This window comes from Polypterus senegalus, chromosome 1, assembly GCF_016835505.1.
Source record: "Polypterus senegalus isolate Bchr_013 chromosome 1, ASM1683550v1, whole genome shotgun sequence".
NCBI classification, from domain to species: domain Eukaryota; kingdom Metazoa; phylum Chordata; class Cladistia; order Polypteriformes; family Polypteridae; genus Polypterus; species Polypterus senegalus.
Genome location: NC_053154.1, coordinates 305,756,060 through 305,775,780, shown reverse-complemented (window position 1 = coordinate 305,775,780; position 19,721 = coordinate 305,756,060). Strand labels below are relative to the sequence as shown.

General features: G+C 40.4%; 1 protein-coding gene across 7 annotated transcripts in view; it reads left to right on the top strand.

Moving 5' to 3' along the window:
- Window positions 1-1,027: 1,027 nt before the first annotated feature.
- Window positions 1,028-19,721, top strand: part of LOC120514561 (catenin alpha-3-like) — a 2,459,329-nt gene continuing 2,440,635 nt past the window's right edge. For all 7 annotated transcript variants that reach the window (XM_039735001.1, XM_039735009.1, XM_039735017.1 and 4 more), the window contains exon 1: window positions 1,028-1,258. The gene's annotated coding sequence lies outside the window, so the exon portion shown is untranslated. The remainder of the gene's footprint in view (window positions 1,259-19,721) is intronic.

Here is a 19,721-nt window from a genome sequence, read left to right as displayed (position 1 = left end):
AGCACAGGATAGGAATTTTTCATATTAGGATGGAACATTTATAGTTTATCGTTACGTTAATGGAACATTTCAATCATGTGAGGTTTTCATTATAACCTCGGTTATCATTTATTCCATTGTAAATGAGCAGCTACTAGCCTACTGGGTACTGGCACTTGGACATGACATTGACATTTGATATGTACTCTAATAACATGTAAGCCGTATTACTAAATTTTTATTTTCATTAAATTTTATTTCTAAGCATGTCGTCAAATTTTAAGTTGTGTCTAAACAACAGTGTACAGATTAAGTTTGGCAAAACAGTTTAGATATAGTTCATATCATAGGCTCATAGAAAGAAGCAAGCTGCGTACTCATCACAAATTTTAAGAAAATCACAATGAATAATGGACAGAGTAGGTTAACCTCGTTACCTCACTGATGGATGCCCGGGCCGGTTTTGAGACCCAGTCCGGTCCTGAGCCAGGCCACTTCTGGTCCATAATGAATATGCTAAAAAACATAATACATGTTCTTGGTTGCATATGTGACTGGTAAAAGCTGGGCCATAATTGGTTTATATCTGTAACACCAGACATACTTTACATGTGACTGGGCCATATTTGGACCAGAATTTCAGTATTGTGAAAATCATTAATTGTGGCTGGTTATATTCTGGTCCATAATACATTTCCCATTGTTATAACTGAAAATGAAGTGCCTAAATTCATCCAAAATTGGTGTAGAACAGTCTTCAGCAATCTGGGTCTTCATTATTACAAATTTCAGAACTGTATATATTGCATAGTTGTGTTTTCTTTATTTTTAAATTATTTTTGAGGAAATGAGGATCTCAGGTTAGGCAGATTATCCGTATGTCCAAGTATATTAATTGTACATTACTAGATCACTTATTTCTCAGATGCAATGGGATATTTTCGACCACAGTCTGTTGGGGACGCTGGGTTCATGTGTCAGCTGCTCTGAAGCGGTGCGTTAGTTAGGAGAGGCGCGTCTGTGAGTGACAGGTGGCAGGAGGCGGTGAAGCCCGCGAGGCCGGCGAATCAGCGCGCAGGGAGCGACCACAACCACAGGGCAGGACGGATCGGGGCCAAATCACGAAAACATAAACTGGGCAGAGTAATATTAAAATAATAGTAATAAAATATTCAAGCAAAGCGACGCTGAAGTAACTTCTTTTATCAAATCCTGGATAAGCAGAGAGGTACCTAAGTGTACGGCAATTGCAGATCTTAAGAGAAGGAACAACGCAACGGTAAGACTTTTTAAGAGTTGGTGTTTAAAGAGGAAAATACAAGTGGACACAGAAGTTATATAGAGAAACGTTATCACGTGTATCAGAAATACAAATAAACCATGAGCTTGAATTAACAAGATTAAGTGGGAGAGCTAATCTCACGGATGATATTGTCAAAAAAAAAAAAAAGCCCCAGGAAGCCGCGTTACCATTGCCTGCCGTCTTAAAGTGTTGCAGTACCATGGCTAAAGTTTAGCATTTAGCCTATGATAGACAAACTTTGAAACAATTACATTTATCGAAGAGGTTTTGAATGTCTATCTATTTATGTAAAAGTGACCCACCCTAAAAAGCACATGTTTACAGATTCAGCGTACGTCATTTAATCCGCGAGTGGCCACATTACAGTAATGAATCTATCAGCAGCTGTACTGCAGTCTGTATGTTAATTATGCTGGGGTTGTGTACTAAAATAACACACACACACACACACACACACACACACACACACACACATATATATATATATATATATATATATATATATATATATATATATATATATATATATACACACACACACACACTGAGCAAATTATTTCAAACACCTGTGCACCTGCTTATCCATGCAATCATCTAAACAGCCAATCCCGTGGCAGTACCAAAATGCAAAAAAATAAATAAAAAAACCATGCCACATATAAGTCAGGGGCATCACATCAAACACAAGAATGTGGAAAATGTGATCCAAGACTTAATAGAACAGACTCTAAGTGATTTTGGCTGTAGTATGATTGTGTTGGCTGTAGTATGATTGTAGGTGCCAAATGAACTAGTTTACATATTTCTGCTGTATCTGCTGACCTCTTAGAGTTTTCACACACACAACAGTCTTAAGAGTTTAGTCAGAAAAGTGTGAATAACAAAGAATATCCAGTAAGTGACAATTCAGAAAATGTAAATGCGAGAGTTCAAACGACATTGGCCTGACTGGTTCGAGCTGACTGAGATACTACGGTAGTTTAGGTCATGGCTCTTTACAACTGTGGTGAGCAGAAAAGCATCTCAGAATGCACGTCAAGTCTCACCTTCAGGAGGACGCGCTACAACAATCGAAGGCCATGTTAAGTTACATTATTGTCAGCCAGGAAGGCAAAGATGAGGCTGCAGTGGGCACAGGCTCACTAAAACTGAACAGATAAATAATGGAAAAATATAGCCTGGTCTGATGAATCTTGATTTCTGCTTAGGCAGACAGATGGTATAGGGTCTGAATATTGCGCCAACAGCATGATTTCATGCATCCACCCTGCTTTTTGTGAACTGTCCAGGTTGCTGGTGGTGTTAATGGTTTGGAGAAATGTTTGCTTGGCACACTTTGGGCTTGTTAATCCCAATCAATCATCTCTTGAATGGCATGCCTATTTAAGTGTTGTTGTTGACCATGTACACCCCTTCATGGCCACAATTTACCCATCTTCTAATGGCTATTTTCAGCATGATAATGCACCATGTCACAAAGCTAAAGTAAATTTCAAACTGGTATCTTAAATATCACATTGAGGTTGGTGTTCTTCAGTGTCCTTCACAGTTATCAAATCTGAATCCAGTAGAACCCTTCTGGGCTGTGATGGAATGGCAGAATTGCAGGATGAAGGTGCAGCTGGCAAATGTGCAGAAATTGTGTGATGCAGTCATGTCAATGTGGACCAGAATCTCAAGGGAATGTTTCCGGTATCTTGTGGAATCAATGGCACAAAGAAGTGAGGTTGTTTTGAAAGCAAATGGAGACCCTACCCAGGATTAGTATACTGGTCCTAAGGATTTACTTAGTGAGTGTACATGTGTTTGTGTGTGTGTGTATATTTTCAAATACATAGACTTTAATATGGAGTTGGTCCCCCCTTTGCAGCTATAAGAACTTTCACTATTTTTTCCACAAGATTCTGTAGTGTTTCTGTGGGAATTTGTGCCCATTCATTCTACAGAGCATTTATGAGGTCAGGCACTAATGTTGGACGAGAAGGCCTGGCTCACAATCTCCATTCCAGTTTATCTCAATGGTGTTGAGGTCAGGGCTCTGTGCACGTCAGTCGTTCTTCCACACCCAACTCATCCAACCATTTCTTTACGCATTCTTGCTAGAATCGAAAGAGCCTTCCCCAAACTGTTTCCACAAAGCTGGAAGCATAGCGTTGTCCAAAATGTCTTTCTATGCTGAAGCATTAAGATAGCCCTGCACTGGAAGTAAGGGGCCTGGCCCAAACCCTGAAAAACAACCCCACACCATCAATTCTCCTCCACCAAACTTTACAATTGTTTCACCTGACATCCAGCAAACCCAGACTCACCCATCTAACAGCTAAACAGAGAAGCATGATTCATCACTCCACAGAACACGTTTCCACTGCTTCACTATCCACTGGCAGTGTGCTTTACACCATTAAAAATTAAAGGAACCCTTTTTAATCCAAGTATAGCATCAAATCAGTGAAACTTCTGGGCTATTGATCTGGTCAGTTAAGTAGCAGAGGGAGTTGTTAATCAGTTTCAGCTTCTTTGGTGTTAATGAAATTAGCAACAGGTGTAACTAGAGGGGTAACAATGAGAAGACCCCCCAAATAGAAATAAATGGTTTAACAGGTTGAGGCCGCTGACATTTTTCCCTCCTTATCTGTTTTTTCACTAGTTTTGCATTTGGCTATGGTCAGTTTCACTACTGGTAGCATGAGGTGATACCTGGACCCTACAGAGGTAGCACAGGTAGTGCAACTTCTCCAAGATGGCACATCAATATGTGCCATTGCCAGAAGGTTGGCTGTGTCTCCCAGCACAGTCTCAAGGGCATGGAGGAGATTCCAGGAGACCGGCTGTTATTCTAGGAGAGCTGGACAGGGTCATTGAAGGTCCTTGACCCATCAGCGGGGTCCAGTATCTGCTCCTTTGGACAAGGAGGAACAGGATGAGCACTGCCAGAGCCCTACACAATGAACTCCAGCAGTCCACTGATGTGAATATCTCAGACCAAACAACCAGAAACAGATTTCATGAGGGTGGCCTGAGGGCCCGACGTCCTCTAGTGGGCCCTGTGCTCACTGCCTGGCACCATGGAGCTCGATTGGCATTTGCCATAGAATACCAGAATTGACAGGTACACCACTTGTGCCCTGTGCTTTTCACATATGAGAGCAGGTTCTCCCGGAGCACATGTGACAGACATGAAAGGGTCTGAAGAAGCCTTGGAGAACATTATGCTCCCTGTAACATTGTTCAGCATGACTGGTTTGGTGGAGGGTCAGTGATGGTCTGGGGAGGCATATCCATGGAAGGTCGCACAGACCTCTACAGGCTAGACAATAGCACCTTGACTGCCGTTAGGTATCAGGATGAAATCCTTGGACCCATTGTCAGACCCTATGCTGGTGCAGTGGGTGCTGGGTTACTCCTGGTGCATGACAACCCCCCTCATATGGTGATAGTATGCAGGCAGTTCCTGGAGGATGAAGGAATTGATACCATCAACTGGCCCCCACACTCACCTGACCTAAATCCAGTAGAACACCTCTGGGTGTGACATTATGTTTCAGTCCATCAAACGTCGCCAGGTTGCACCTCAGACTGTCCAGGAGCTCAGTGATGCCCTGGTCCAGATCTGGGAGGAGATCCCCCGGGACAACATCGGTCATCTCATTAGGAGCATGCCCCACCTCCCGATGTTGTCAGGCATGCATACAAGCACATGTGGGCCATACAAATAACTGAATACAATTTGGAGTTGCTGCAATGAAATTTCGGCAAAATGGACTAGCCTGTCTGCCTCATCATCTTTTCACTTTGATTTTTTGGGTGTCTTTGAATTCAGCCCTCTGTTGATTAATAATTTTCATTTTCATCAAATGATGTGGGATCCTTTCATTCCAAACACATTACCCAGTCCATATCAGCAGAGATAGCCAGCAGGATTTTTTTTCCCATTTAGATCTAATGTGTTTTATTTTATGTATATGTGTATAACACAGACTTCCTAACAAACAAAAATTGCTCTTATTAGTATTCAGCCAGTTGGTTGAAGACATAATGAAATAAAAAGATGTCTTTTGGATATTATCACTACCAATTTACACTCATCCACCAACAGTAAGTGAACTGTTAGATTTGTCCTTGTTTGTGTCTCAGAGGCTGAATCTACCATGTGTTGTGCCGAATGATAAGTTGCTCAGGTGAGGTTGTGTTAGTCAAAGATAAATTGCAGGAAACAGTAATTTTCCCAACACCTTATCCCAACCTTATAAATCCACAAGTTTTGTTGTTATGTTGTTCATTTGACATAATCTGCACTACAAAATATTTTGTACTGTTAAACTGTCTTCTCAATCATTCTTTAACTTGTCTTTTTAAAGTGACTTACTTGTATTCCTTATTTCTTGCTTTTTGTAAGGCACCTACAGCAAGATACCTACTAAATAAAGTTATACATAGCAATAATAATAATGGACCATTATTCCTATAAACTCATCCATCCATCCAGGTATCCTTTAATCTGGTATTCCATTACACATTCTTAACAACATTCATTAGCCTACACTCTTAAAAATAAATTTCCCATGGTAGTTTGTTCAGAATGATGCCACAGGGGAACCGTCCACATGAAAGTACATGGCAAGGAAGGAACCACACCAGCTAGGAACCACACAACCAAGTAAAGTGCCACGGTAGAACCTTGATTTTTTAAAAGTGTAACTAACAGCATGGAGGAACCAACACTGTATGAGATTCCAGACCATTGCAGTGTACATTCCTATACAAATTAAGTCACACCAGATTAAAAAATGTCCAAATGATTCTAACTATTAATGGTCTTGGGTTCTACTGGTGTAAAAAGTGGTGCATTTCATATTTCAGATATGTCTGTGTTTATTCCTGTTGTTGTAATATTCAGTTGCTAAGAATGATATATGATATCAAACTTAGCCCTGTGAAGTGACTTGTAACAGTGCAGTTTGTTAATGATGCTGTAGATCAGGGGTTCTCTATGTCAGTCCTGGGGGGCCCACTGTGGCTGCAGGTTTTTGTTCCAACCAGCTTCAATTTTTAATTGGACTTCTGAGCTAATTAAGTGAACTGTTATTTGCCAGATTCTGCGTTGTGAGAAAAATGTAGAAATTAGAAAACTAAGTCTGGTAAAAATATATATATAAATTAAAATGTACCAAGCAGTTATATGGGAATAATGTTTTTTTTTTCTTTTAACAATATTTTCATCTTGATTTTCATTCTGTTTTTTGCCAGGTGTTCTAATTGTTTAATTAATTCATTAATTTCAAATTAGTGGGTCTAACACTGAAGTAATTGCAGCCTTTCATGATTCAGTGGTGTTTGCCTGGCTGTCCACTCTGCTCTTTTTTATTGTCATTATTAAGATACAATGACGGGAGCAAACTGCATAGAGTGACGGGGCGTAAAATGCACCAGACGTTCTCACCTTGAAAGAAGGCTCTAGGAGTCGAAGGATAGGCAAACAGAGTAATTAGTTTATTACAATAATCAATAACACAGACTCAACCCAATTAGATCAAACTGAGCTGAGCCCCGAACAAGCCAAAAGTTACAGTTAATACAGGGTGACACAGAAAAACGGGAACTTTTGAAATGCGTAGTGGCAGCCATGTACAGTTGGCAGCACTGCGGAACAGGGACCTTGAGCTGTAAACACTCTCGCCATTTAGTAATTTAGTAATCAATTGCAAGGCAATCAATGGCAGCTGTGCGAGAATAGTTCGGTAACCGTGTCATCTCAAGATTCGGTGACATTCCCTGGCCCTCAAGATCACCGGATTTGTCTGTTTGTGATTTTTTTCTTGTGGGGCTACCTTAAGAGTCAGGTCTACACGACTTGGCCAAGGCCACTGATTGAATTGAAACACAGAATTCAAGACGAAATTCATGGTATCCCAGCTGAGATGTTGCAGCTATCAATGGGGAACCTCAACCGCATATTGGAAGAATGCATACGTACAGGAGGACGCCATCTACAGGACGTGATCTTCAGACATTGATAATTTGGATTACTTTCTCTTAAAAGGCAAGTTGTAGTGGTTCAATTGCTATCAATAAAATTTATTTGTTGGATTTCTGCTATTTTTCTTGGGTTTTTCAAAGGTTCCCGTTTTTCTGTGTCACCCTGTATAATCATATCTTATCATCCTGACCTCGCTCAAAACAACTTATTCGCTGTTTATTCTGACTCCCAACTTCAGCTGGCATCTTTCAGACCCTTACGGAAACCACCAATATTTTTTATGTTTTGCCATTAATTATCTTTTTTGCTTCCCTTATTTCCTAGCTGGCCTCCGACCCACAGGTGCTCCCCCTTCTCCGACCTCAGGCTGTCTCCATTCATCATTCTCCCCCTACTCCGTCCTTTTGGGTTATTAAATATTGGTGGTTTTACTCTGAGCTCAATTAAAAAAGAAATATGGCATATGCCTTTATTTAGCTATTTGCTTGGCATAACTGATTTGTGTTAAAGCTCAGACTAAGTTTAATACTTAGAAGTTTTATATTTACTTATGCTAATAAGTGAATACATGTCTTTCTATTTTCCATAAATAGAATATAATGAAATCAACAAAAGAGAGCATTTAAATCCCTAGCAAAAATGGAAATATTTCTAAATGTCTTATAAATGTAAAACATGCTGCTGTGCTTTCTTAATGTAGGATAAAAGAAGAGAAAAAAAAAATACCAGCTAATTAATTGAGATTAGTGTTATCAGTTTTGCTGATTGTGAATCTGGTTGGAACAAAAACCTGAAACCACATTGAGAATCCTTGCTGTAGACAATAAAATTTGCTTGTTTTTTTGTGAAGACGGCATGTTGGTGCAGTGGTTAGCTGTCTGTCCTCCCAGATCTGACTTCATAGGTTCAGATCTCCTGGCTGATTATTGTGTGTGCTTAATATGCACATTCTCCTTGTGCATGTGTGGGTTTTTAGTATTCCTATTTTCCTCCCACATTCCCAAAGTTTATGGTAAATGCAGACTTGAAATTGAAAACCTTGTCCAGGGTTCTTTCCTACCTTGTGCGTAATGTTGCTGTGATAGATAGCATCTCTCTTGTGACTGTAAATTAGATTACATGGTTTTGAGAATGCATGTGCACTGTACAGTTAAGTCCATAAATATTTGGCCAGTGATACAATTTTCATAATTTTGACTCTGTGTGCAACCACAGTGAATCTGGAATGAAGAAATCAAGATGTGATTGAAGTGTAGTCTTGCAGTTTTAATTTAAGGCATTTAACAAAAATATTGTATGAGCCATTTAGAAAGACATTTTTATTCATGGTCCAATTATTTTAAGGGTTAAAAAAAATGACCTTTTGTTGGAGATTTATTTTAGTAACATAGGGCACCTCATAAACTCTGCCTATGTGTATTTTCTTATCTTTTCTTTTCTGATGGACATTTTGAATGGTGGAAAATCCATTTCTATTATTATTTAGGTGATTTTAAAACATCCAGAGGGGTTACAATTGTTTCGCATCTTGATTTTGTGTGCCACTGACATATTGGTCCTGCTTTGGTAGCCTCGGACAACCAGAAATCATGACGTGTGACGTCACCGTTACCACAATGTAAAGGACAGTATCATGCACTTCCTGGTTGCCCAAGATTCTGGATGCATTCAAAACTTTCTTGTGCTCTATATAGTGAATTCACTGTCATTTAGAAACTTTAAAATGGTTACTTGACTCATTCTTGGATAGTTTTTGGACTTTGGTACAAATTGACTTCAGTATCGACCCCTTTAGTATTTTGACTCTAATTTGTTTTGGTTACATTCATCTTCCTGGCCCATGAAAATATTCCTTTTTCTGGCATTTCAATTCCAAGTGGTGCCCCCAGTTGGCAATGTTTGTAAGCCAATGGTTGACATTAATGTACTCCATGACTTAAAACACACAGAACTTTAAAATGATTCTGTCATCCATCATGCAGCTTTTCAAACTTGGTCTGTCTGCAGATATTTTCTAACAAGACAATGGCCACCCAGATGCAGATGCCAATTCCCAGGATCATTGTATGTGGTGTCAGCATCCCTCCTTGGACAGCAATGCCATCGCGGGAGACACCACAAACCTTCTTGTGATGGCGCATATAGATGTGCCATCCTGGAGGAATTGGATTTCCTGTGCAACCTGAATCAGTTGCAGGTACCGCTTCATGCTACCAGTAGTGACAAGGACACTAGCAAAATGCAAAACTAGAGAAGAATCAGTCAGGAAACATAAGGAGAGAGTAACTGTCTGTCGCCATCATCTGCAAACCAATTCCCTTTTTATGGGTGTCTTGCTGTTGACTCTCCAGTATACCTGTTGTCACTTTCATTTGCACCAAAGCAGGGGAAGTTTATTCACAATCGCTTATGCTTCCTAATGGACAGATAGGTATTCCTAACTGATTTGGTGTTAGCCTGATGTTAATTTCAAAGCCAAACAGAGCAAAATTGTATTATGCAACAAATAACTCTAATGCAACATGAAACATAATTTACTTTCAAATTATCACGTTTTACTATTTTTTAATATGGTTAATTACTTGCTGTAATGTAAAATAGTTAGTTCTATTATGCATATGTAACAGTTCCCATGAAAATAAAAATCTGTTTAAATTGTACATCTGCATCCCTGCACCGAGCGGCTAAACCGCAAAGAGGCTAGCGCATAGCGCAGGCCCGGTGGTTGGCGAGCAAAGCAAGCAGGAGGTAAAGCCCCCTAGTATAATATATATATATATATATATATATATATATATATATATATATATATATATATATATACAGAATATGGACTTATTTGTTTTGATTTCTTTGTATGTGTGGATTACTTGAGTTGTTACTGAGATCTGGTGTAAATTTCATGTCAATAGCCCCATTAGAAATATACTTATTGAGAAAAACTACTACTGTATATATAATGTATATATGCTATATATTTAAATACATTATGTGTGTATATATATATATATATATATATATATATATATATATATATATATATACAGTATATAAACTGCTCAAAAAAATTAAAGGAACACTTTGAAAACACATCAGATCTCAAAGGGAAAAAGAAATTCTCCTGGATATCTATACTGATATAGACTGGGTAATGTGTTAGGAACGAAAGGATGCCACATCGTTTGATGGAAATGAAAATGATCAACCTACAGAGCCCTGAATTCAAAGACGCCCCAAAAATCAGAGTGAAAAAATGATGTGGCAGGCTAGTCCATTTTGCCAAAATTTAATTGCAGCAACTCAAAATTGTATGCAGCACTTTGTATGGCCCCTGTGTTCTTGTATACATGCCTGACAACATCGGTGCATGCTTCTAATGAGATGACAGATGGTGTTGTGGGGGATCTCCTCCCAGATCTGGACCAGGGCATCACTGAGCTCCTGGACAGTCTGAGGTGCAACCTGGTGGCATTGGATGGACTAAAACATAATGTCTCAGAGGTGTTCTATTGGATTTAGGTCATGAAAGTGTGGTGGCCAGTCAGTGCTATCAATTTCTTCATCCTCCAGGAACTGCCTGCATACTCTCACCACATGAGGCCAGGAATTGTCGTGCACCAGGAGCCACTGTACCAGCATAGGGTCTGACAATGGGTCCAAGGATTTCATCCTGATACCTAATGGCAGCCAAGGTGCCTTTGTCAAGCCTATAGCAGTCTGTGTGACCCTCCATGGATATGCCTCCCCAGACAATCATTAACCCACCACCAAACTGCTCATGCTGAATGATGTTACAGGCAGCATAATGTTCTCCGTGGCTTCTCCAGACCCTTTCACTTCTGTCACGTGCTCAGGGTGAACCTGCTCTCATCTGTAAAAAGCACAGGGCACCAGTGGTGCATCTGCCAATTTTGGTATTCTATGGCGAATGCCAATCGAGCTGCATGCTCCTGGGCAGTGAGCTCAGGGCCCATTAGAGGACATGGGGCCCTTGGGTCACCCTCATGAAGTCTTTCTGGTTGTTTGGTCAGAGACATTCACACCAGTGGCCTGCTGGAGGTCATTTTGTAGGGCTCTGGCAGTGCTCATCCTGTTCCTCCTTGCCCAAAGGAGCAGATACTGGTCCTGCTGATGGGTTATGGACCTTCTATGGCCCTCTCCAGCTCTCCTAGAGTAACTGCTTGTCTCCTAGAATCTCCTCCATGCCCTTGAGACTGTGCAGGGAGACACAGCAAACCTTCTGGCAATGACACGTATTGATGTGCCATCCTGGAGAAGTTGGACTACCTGTGCAACCTCTGTAGGGTCCAGGTATCGCCTCATGCTACCAGTAGTGACACTGACTGTAGCCAAATGCAAAACTGGTGAAGAAACAGTCAGAAAAGATGAGGAGGGAAAAGTGTCAGTGGCCTCCACCTGTTAAACCATTCCTGTTTTGGGGGTCATCTCATTGTTGCCGCTCTAGTGCATCTGTTGTTAATTTCATTAACACCACAGCAGCTGAAACTGATTAACAACCCCCTCTGCTACTTAACTGACCAGATTAATATCCCATAAGTTTCATTGACTTCATGCTATACTCTGATTAAACAGTGTTCCTTTAATTCTTTTGAGCAGTATATATATATATATATATATATATATATATATATATATATATATATACACACACACACACAGGGATGCAAAAGTTTGGGCAACCTCATTAATAGTCATTATTTTCCTGTATAAATCGTTGGTTGTTACGATAAAAAATGTCAGTTAAATATATCATATAGGAGACACACACAGTGATATTTGAGAAGTGAAATGAAGTTTATTGGATTTACAGAAAGTGTGCAATAATTGTTCAAACAAAATCAGGCAGGTGCATAAATTTGGGCATCGTTGTCATTTTATTGATTCCAAAACTTTTAGAACTAATTATTGGAACTCAAATTGGCTTGGTAAGGTCAGTGACCCTGACCTACATACACAGGTGAATCCTATAATGAGAAAGAGTATTTAAGGGGTCAATTGTAAGTTTCCCTCCTCCTTTAATTTTCTCTGAAGAGTAGCAACATGGGGGTCACAAAACAACTCTCAAATGACCTGAAGACAAAGATTGTTCACCTTCATGGTTTAGGGGAAGGATACAGAAAGCTGTCCCAGAGATTTAAGCTGTCTGTTTCCACAGTTAGGAACATATTGAGGAAATGGAAGACCACAGGCTCAGTTCAAGTTAAGGCTCAAGTGGCAGACCAAGAAAGATTTCGGATAGACAGAAGTGACGAATGGTGAGAACAGTCAGAGTCAACCCACAGACCAGCACCAAAGACCTACAACATCATCTTGCAGCAGATGGAGTCACTGTGCATCGTTCAACCATTCGGCGCACTTTACACAAGGAGATGCTGTATGCGAGAGTGATGCAGAGGAAGCCTTTTCTCCGCCCACAGCACAAACAGAGGTATGCTCAAGCACATTTGGACAACCCAGCTTCATCTTGGAATAAGGTGCTGTGGACTGATGAAACTAAAATTGAGTTATTTGGGCATAACAAGGGCGTTATGCATGGAGGAAAAAGAACACAGCATTCCAAGAAAAACACCTGCTACCTACAGTAAAATATGGTGGTGGTTCCATCATGCTGTGGGGCTGTGTGGCCAGTGCAGGGACTGGGAATCTTGTCAAAGTTGAGGGACGCATGGATTCCACTCAGTATCAGCAGATTCTGGAGACCAATGTCCAGGAATCAGTGACAAAGCTGAAGCTGCGCCGGGCTGGATCTTTCAACAAGACAACGACTTGTTGGATTTGACACTGCTCAAAATCCACTAAGGCATTCATGCAGAGGAACAAGTACAACGTTCTGAAATGGCCATCTCAGTCCCCAGACCTGAATATAATTGAAAATCTGTGGTGTGAGTTAAAGAGAGCTGTCCATGCTCGGAAGCCATCAAACCTGAATGAACTAGAGATGTTTTGTAAAGAGGAATGGTCCAAAATACCTTCAACCACAATCCAGACTCTCATTGGAACCTACAGGAGGCGTTTAGAGGCTGTAATTTCTGCAAAAGGCGGATCTACTAAATATTGATTTCATTTCTTTTTGTGGTGCCCAAATTTATGCACCTGCCTGATTTTGTTTGAACAATTATTGCACACTTTCTGTAAATCCAATAAACTTCATTTCACTTCTCAAATATCACTGTGTGTGTCTCCTATATATATTTGACTGACATTTTTTATCGTGACAACCAACGATTTATACAGGAAAATAATGACTATTAACAATGTTGCCCAAACTTTTGCATCCCACTGTATATATATATATATATATATATATATATATATATATATATATATATATATATATATATATATATATATATATATATATATATATATACAGGTAGTCCCCAAGTTATGGACAACCGACCTACAGGGCTGCAGCTGCGACTCATGTGCCTTAGTAACTGCCATTCCATCATCAAGCGGTGGCTGGACGGAGGCTGGAGGGGGGCGATTTCACTGCTCGCACAGTGTAGTGTCCCTTAGGTGGCTCCCGATGGCAAGCGGTGACCCGTGGTCCATAGTCACAGGGGCCACAGCTATCGCTTGTGTGCAGGACTGAGGCTTGACGGGGAGGTTCGCTGCTCGCCCACTACATCACCGCAACTACTGCTCCTGACTGGACGCAGGCTGGATGGAGCAGAGGGGGGCGTTTCACTGCCCGCCCACCACACACGGCTGCCCCGTTCGTTCTCGGTGGGCAGCTAGCTAGTAATGCTGCAAGCGGTGAACCAGTTGTGGCTGAATGGAGGCCATTGAGGGTGAACGGGGCGGATGGGGGGTAGCATTGTAGTGTGCCTGTTGAATGGGGGCTGTGGTGGGTGATTCACTACCCGCCTTTGGCTGCACCATGTTTATACTCGGTGGACGAACGCTGCAGACAGCATACTGTAGTGAAGATGACTGTGTGGCGGGTGTGTGGTGAACTGCCCCTCGCCACCCCCATTCATTCTTAATAGCAAGCCTGCTTGTGCTGTTACGCACATAGCAGGAAGTTGTCTCTTGTCAGTACATCAGACTTGTTGACGATGGGTGCCTTCCTGCTGTGATAGCGTGTACAGTGCTGTGTAGAAGAGCTCATCTTAACCTTTTGTCTTAACCCTTCAAGAATGTCTCTGAAACACAAATCTGATGCAAGTGCTGGTGCTACACTAAAGAAGAGAAAAACCATCACCATTGAAAATAAGGTAAAAATAATAAAAAGGTCAGAGAGGGGTGAAACTACATCATTCATTGGCAGAGCACTTGGTTACAGTCGGTCAATAATAGCATTTGTTAAAATAATGTACCTGTTCTGACTTTCCTACAAATTCAACTTAAGTACAAACCTACAGTCCCTATCTCATACATAACCTGGGGACAGCCTGTATATGTATGTGTGTATATATTTGTATATATAATATATATACTTATAATAGATTGTTAAAGATTATTAACTAAAAGTTCTATTTTATTGACTGAATGCCAACATTCCAACAACAGTTGTTTTGGGCCCTTCTTCAGAAATCTGTTAGAGTGTTTGCTGACTGCGTTGGTGTTGTACGCAGGGTTAACAGGTACGACAAATTCAGCTGCAGTCTAGGCCCTTTTTACTTTCTCATATACGAAGTATAGGGGAAAGTATTGTAATCGTCCAAAGATTTGATGTCAAGACTTTGATGAGTCTCAACATTTTAGGCCTCCCTGAGTCCGAAAATACCATTTTTGGAAATATGTCTGCCTGTCTGTGTGTTTGTGTGTATAAACACGATAACTTAAGTACGCTTCCACTTAGGTCAACTAAATTTTGCATACAAGTATTAGGTAGAAAATGTAGATTTCTATCAACTTTTGGGCTATTTCAGCTAACCGGATGGGGTACTTTAAATTTCTTCAACTTTACTTCTATAATAATTGTTCAATATATTATTTATTTAATTTGATTTGTTGTTGATGGTTCTTTAATGTACATAATATAAAAATATAATCATTGTCTTGCGGTTTACTCTTCAAATATCCATCCCCATATCTGAGTATACGAGAAAGTCTAGGGGAGACCACTCCGATTTTTTTCATTCTGGTTTAGTATGTAAATCTTGAGACATCACAAAGACAAGCTGCTCTTCTGTTTGCAAGGTTCAAACCATGCATGTTCCTTATTCTTCATCACTACATTCTATCTGTTGTACTTCCATTCATTGGTTGTCAGCTCTTGTGCATACACAAAACCAAAGACAAAATCTTACCTGTTTGATTTTTTCAAAGCAAGTCATAGACTAGTTAGAGTATGTTGCTGGCCATGTCACATTATCAGACTGACTTCACGAGAGTAAAAACACCCACTGCCTCTGACTTGCTAATTTGCTAGATGCACAGCAGGAACAGACTCTGGTCAGGGTGCTAATCCACCACAGGGTGAACAGACACACCAACAACATTTTAGGGACATTTAGAATCTCCAAATCACCTAACCTGCATGTTTTTGGACTTTGGGTGGAAACCGGAGCACCCAGAGGAGACCCCCCACAGACACAGGGAGACCATGCAAGCTCCACACAGGGATGACCTGGGTCGCGAACACTGGTCCAGCAGTGCTATCACTGCGCCACACTATCAGGTCATAAACTTTTGATCAATTCCAAGTCCATTAGTTTGCTAGTAATTGCATGACAGATGCACAGACCGTATCATTTTATATATATATATAAAACAGATAATGAATTAGAGCATACAAGTAGGTGATCTGGGCATTTCTCCATGACCAATTCTAGGGCAGTAATAATTGCAGCCATATCTGAAATGTCTGACAATCCAAGCTCCTCGTTCCTATGGCAAGCAGCCATACTACCTGCACTTCAAAATAGGTAATCCACCTGTAGCTTAGCCTATACTGACCCAGCCAGTAATTGGATAGGAGACTGTCTAGGAAAAGCTTGGGTTGCTGCTGGAAAAGTTGTTGGAGAGACCAACAGGGGGCGCTTACTCTGTGGTCTGTGTATGGACCCCAAATACCTCAGTGCAATGATGGGGACACTGTGCTGAAAAATTATGCCATCCTTTGGATGAAACATAAAAGTGAGGTACTGACTCTGACTCTGTGGTCATTAAAGATCCCTGGGCATCCTCTGTAAAGAGTAGGTTGTATCTCTATACCCATCATGGCCTAGTCATTCTGGCCCACTAATCATTCCCTGTTCCTAATTGGCTATTTCTGTCACCCCTTTAGCACCTAATAGCTAATGTGTGGTGAACTTGCTGGCACAAAATGGCTGCTGCCGCATCATCCAGGCGTACATTGATGGTGGTTGAAATGGCTCCCCACTTTCTTTGAAAAGCGCTGTATAAATGTAAATAATTATTAATTACTATATCTCTTATTCCCATCACGTGACTGTATGCAATAATTGTTGCATAGCAACAAACTCAAATAGGAGGGGCTGATAAATAAAAGAGCTAAAGATATAATTCTATCCTATTCCTGGTAAAAAAAGAAGGGCTAGAGCAAGGGTCTCCAACTCTAGTCCTGGAGAGCTACCGTGACTGTAAATTTTCATTCTAAATCTTTTCTTAATTAGTTACCGGTTTTTGCTGCTAATTAACTATTTCCCTTTATTTTAATTGAGTTTTCTTGAGACTGACTGCTGAATTGATTCTTTTTTTCCTTAAATGGCACCTAAACATAAATTTGATGAAGTGAGCCAACAGATGACCAACTAAGGCCGGGTTTATACTTCACGCGACGCATGCTGCAGCGGACACTCTTGCTATGCAAGCGTTCTACTGCTAATACTTGTGTGCGTACTTTACGTAAATCTGGAAGAATCCACCACGTGTCAGTGCGAGATATTATTACGGTGAGAACTGGTTCGCCTTCACTGTGTTGTGAATTGCCTGAAACACCCATTAAATTCCAATGAGACTTTGTCGCAGTATCTCTGAAAAGGATGTTTAATGATTAATTCTATCAATCCAGGGATGTGCCCATTACAGCTAGCATTGGGCATGAGACAGAAACTATCCCTAGACGGGGCCTCAGCTTATCGCAAGGTGAATACAAGCACTCACATACACTGGAGTCATTTTAGTGTCACCAAATCTGCATATCTTTGGAAGCAAACCGGAGCCCACTGAGGAAACCCAGCAGGAAAACATGTAAACTCCAGGCAGGGAATATCAGCGACCTGACTCCCTGCAAGACAGCAGTGCTACCGCTCTGCCACCGTGTCACCCCCATGTGTGTAATTATTAACAACATTCATTATTTAAACGAAATTAATGATTTATCTGTAAAATGTAACAGACATACTTTAATGCATTTCGTCATGAAAGTGATATCAAGTATAAATCTAAGGATTCTAAATGTGCAGAGAGTTGGAATATCATACCTTTAATGTGTTCTGTGTGGTGATCTATTGCTGCTTGCTGCTGCTGCCAGGTCTGGAGGAAGTTCCAGAAGCTCATAGTGATTAAAAACTGGGATGACGTTTACGACGGTCTGCTTTAATGATAAAGTAAACTACGAGGTTAAAGTGGACATTTCGAGATTAAAGCTGACATTTCCACTTTAATCACAAAATACACCTTTTCACCATGGCCTCAATTTTTTTCTCTGTGACTGTACATTATGTTGCTGTTGTGAAGTTGCAGAAAAAAAGACGGCACAATGATGGTATGTGATACTTTTAAAATGTATTTGTAATGTAATGTAAAATGTAATGTGTCATTACAATGGGGAATATGCGACGCTTAAATATAAAAGCACCACAAATGCATTTATATGGCTGCATTTTGTTTCACCATCAATCCCATAGGATCCGCACAGTGACTTTCTGTCACATGTAGATAGTAAACAGAGACTCTGACGTCACATTCTGATTTTTATCACACTGCGCACCTTGACTTTTTGCTGGTACTGCAAACTTGTGCACGCATCACGTTAATTTCTGAGGACCTGCTCAGAAGACGTGTCAAATGAACGCTGGAAACGCGTGGTGGCCATGATGCATGCGCGTACGCGTTCTGAGCGTGAGGTATAAACGAGCCCTATACTGTGGCCTCCAACCAACTTCACTTCATTCAGGTTCTTAATTTGATGCCAACTCTCGTTGCTAATTAAACCCGTTATTTAATTCCATGGCACTCATTCTGCCATGGCAGACATTTCCAAAACTGTTGATTTTCTTTTTTAAGAATGCTGGTTGTCAAAATGTATTGTGGACCTGAGCAGATGAACATTACTGAGGCCTTCTCCTTTCTTTACTCTCAGTTATTGTGTGATGGATGTAGGTTGTTCATTTTGTGTCTTAATATTGTTTGGTTGCTAATTAAGGAAAAAAGGAATAATTAAGGGGTTTGAGTCTTAAGTCATGCATCAATTAAAATTAAGGCAAAGAGTTAATTAGCAGAAAAATCTGTTCACTAATTAAGAAAAGGGTTAGAATGAAAACCTGCAACCACAGTAGCTCTCCAGACCCCTGAACTAGAGGCTCAGCTCTACCCACTTTAAACACTAAAAAAGGGTTGTCAGCCTTTCAAAGTCTCTTCAGACAGTAAGGTCTTGTGTAGCAAAATGGTCGACATGTAAATAACAGTCAAAATATAGGTAATTGGAACTATCGTGGGATACTAAATGATGTGCCAGTAGTTGAAGACTTGCATCAGGTTTGCTTGCAAAGTTAGAGCTAAAAACAAAATATGGCATACAGCTGAGGAAAGCACAAATGTGACCTACCAACAATAAAAATGTGCCATACTTCAGATTCATCTGTAAACAATGCATGGATTGTAGAGGCGCTGCCGCCCTTCACTGCGTAACTGCCAATGGTTTATGTTTGGGTCTTGCTTTTTTTTTTTTTGCGTTAGTCATACAAACTAAAAATAGAGTCCAGGGTAAAGAGAAGTGACATCTTGCTATGGTGCCAGGCCACCTATTTATAAACTAGCTCAGATCTGGCTGCAAATTATAAACATAGCTCAGAGAGTGTAACTCTGGGAGTGTATGCCATCAATGACTTGCTCTTAAATCTCTGCAGATAATATTTAGAAAATAATAAAATATTTTTTAAATCACTCTACTGTCTGTCTTGTTCATGAAGCAATAAAAATGAAGACCCCATTGTGTGAGCAAGTTTTACTTAGAAGTCAATAAAGGCCATAAAGGACATTGCAGCCTCCCTGGGGGTTTTCACAGTTTATTGTCTTATAATTTATAATGTTAAACTGTGCCTGATTGTCATTTGTGTGAAGTTTGCATGTTCTGCTATTTCTGTGATGGCTTTTCTCCAAAGATATGGATAGTAGATTCACTGGTAACACTAAACTGGCTCTCTGTGGGCCCTGTGATGGCCTGCTGTCACATCAAAGATGGCTTCCTGTCTTGTGTCTGATACTAAAGAGTAGACTTTAGCCCCCCATAGATTTGTGCAAATT